We start from the raw sequence: 2,917 nt of genomic DNA, 5'->3' as shown, positions 1-2,917 counted from the left end.
TTGCAACCAACTGAATACCGCTTGCCTTCAAAGCTATGGTGGCCCACTCCCTCTGTAGATAAAAATGGCTCATTCTAAGGTAACAAAAACATAATAATTCCTATTTTCAGTTTATTATACACCAATGAAAACATATGGATATTATGTTCATTTCTGCCAATAGAACCTCCTAATTGTTGCACAATGAACCCTTTTCGGACCTCTGCTTTATTTACAAAAAAATCATTAGACATCCTTGCCATATTAAAACCTGCATACCATCTTATAATAATTACTTTTCATTTAAGGCCACAGCAGGGACGTGTGGCTGAAATATGGGCTCAGGGTCATCTCTGTGGTTCTAAACATATGGCCCCTGAACATACACGAATGTCACTCACAACTGCAGCCTCTGCAGCAGGCTTGTGTAGCAGGTGCTGACAAGTTACTTTGTGTTACAAGACACATGTATTACCGATGTCCGAAAACATGCTGGGGTTTTATGAAGGGAAATGATATAGGGCTTTGTGGATTTACTTGCATTCACGCTGGGTATTTTGAGGATCTTTGCTCGCCGGCAAGTTATTCCATGTGTCCGTTCATCAGGTGCTGCATTTATCTGAGGAGTCAGTTAATCCCTCATCACACTGCTGCCTCAACAGTCATTTGTGTCCTTGTGTTTGTTTGCATGTGTGTACACGCTTGTGACATGTACACAGCAGCTATTATTTGTGTGTATTAGTGCAGAAATCAAAATTACAGTTTATCTTTCTTAATGAGTGTTTGGCCTTGCAAGTAAAATCCATATTAATTACCACACCGATGTGAGTCGCAGACAATCTGCATTCCAAAAACTTCTTTTACTCTCCGACTTTGATATCATCATTCACCATCAGCATATTTGCTGAATGTGCTGAAACTTCAAAGGCTGATGCTTCGTAGGAATGTGCTGTTAAACTGTAAACATGAGGATAGGGCAATAAACCCGGCAGTGCACACAAACACACAGTGTGAGAAGATAATTTACACGGTTTACACAGCAACAAACCCATTCCTTTCATGGTGATTGCGGTCAATATGAAGCTCCCATGTGACTGCGCCAGAGAGAGAGGGCGAAAACTGTTCCAAAAAAGTGTTGAAAATGTAATGGAATTTGACCCCTGACTCCCATTTACGTTCTACCCTGCTTCATCATATCAATTCTGGGAAAAATAGAGAGCTGCAGTCGAAACATGTCAGCTGCCTTTCACATTCACAGAGGAATGTTGGCGAGTCTTCACAATGTTGTCAGTCAGTACGCCAGATAAGAGCTCTCAGTTCATAAATAAGATTGATGGCAACGCATACCACCAGTTCCTGCTCTGTGTTTTCCCATACAAGCATCCGTACTATCTCATCCGCTCATATCCTCTCTGCCCAAGTCCAGGCATGCTTCAGTGTTTTAACATATTCCCCATCCAGTTATCAAACCACAGTACAGTAGGATACATTTTACCTTTGCTCGCTCAGTTGTGAATAAGAAACAGGGCAAACGTTTCAAAGCTGGAGCACAAAATTGATCATAAATAGTTTTTTGAGGTCATAGGTTAATAGATAACTTTAAAAGATTATCCCCACAATGCCACTCAATTACATTAAATCAGGAGCCATCAGAACATTTTAGAAATGTCTTACTGGCAGGTATTTTGGATCAAATACAGCACACAATCAGTCAGCTGCAAAAGATAAGATAAGATATTCCTTTAATAGTCCCACAATGGGGAAATTCCAATGAAAAACCAACGTCAACAGAGTAAACGTGGTGAGTAAAGTGAGTATAAATGATCAACAGTTTACTGATTGATTTATGTTGGGTCAAAATAACGCTATTAAAAATGTACAGCAGTTCAATTCCAGTGTGCAGGTGCTTTTATATTGTATTTTTGTGACTTTTGGATATTTTACTTCAATCCCACTGAGGTTTCATGGATGTGCACGAGACTGTTCGAGTCCATGTTTTATTATGTCTCACCTGGAGTGACACCAAGACATTGTGATGCCCTTCCAGAGACATTCACTGTTTGATTATCTCACTCCACATAGTTCAGAGCAGCACCCCTGGAGCTCCAAGAACACAGCATAAAGGAAGCTCTGCAAAGTTGTGAAAACAGCACAGACAGTGTTAGAATGTTATTGTTCTGCCGTTGACAGTCTGATATGTTGTATTGATGCCACTTTCCAATAAGGTACTCTTTATGAAGGGTTTTTAGGTTGTAATTTATGACTTAGTCAATGATTAATAAGTAATGCACTCATGCTTTATTGTATCAGCATTAAGAGGAACAAAATTTGGTCCTCTTAATGCTGATATGTCGTCAAGTCAAGTTGTCAAGTCTCAAATTATACGTGTTAATATGTAATTAATAAAGGGGTTTAATATCAAGCTGTAAGTGTAAATAAGTTGTTAATAAGTTGATTTTGGTCCAGGTGATCTACAGCCTTTTTCTAGCAACAAGTGGTCAGTGGATTTTCACTACTACTAGTGTGTAATTGATCTATTAAGCACTAGTGTTTTACCTAAAGCCATTAGTTACAACTTATAGTCCCTTTATAAATTGTATCATATCAATATATTAAATTGTCAATAAAGAAAAACAGAAATAATTATTTGGTGAATAAAGCAAATAAAAGAAGTTTAATAGTGACCTTTTTTTATTCTAACAAACCAAAACAGATATTTAAGCCAGCTCCTCCAGTTTAAAGCCAGTTTTACTACTTGTTGCTCCTCTCCACTCTGCATTTATCCCTACAAATGAGTGGAATCATCTCTACCATGGCCATATCCTATATCGTTCATTGTCATTGTCCTTCTGCATTGTGAAGTCTCATTGTCAGTGCTGCTCAACCGCCCCAAACTGGTACAAGTCGATATCTGTGGCTCTGTTGTGTGTGTGTGTGT

Source organism: Morone saxatilis, unplaced genomic scaffold (genome assembly GCF_004916995.1).
Source record: "Morone saxatilis isolate NCDOM2014 unplaced genomic scaffold, NCSU_SB_2.0 Contig23, whole genome shotgun sequence".
In the NCBI taxonomy this organism is placed as follows: Eukaryota; Metazoa; Chordata; class Actinopteri; family Moronidae; genus Morone; species Morone saxatilis.
Note: the sequence above shows the minus strand (reverse complement) of the source record.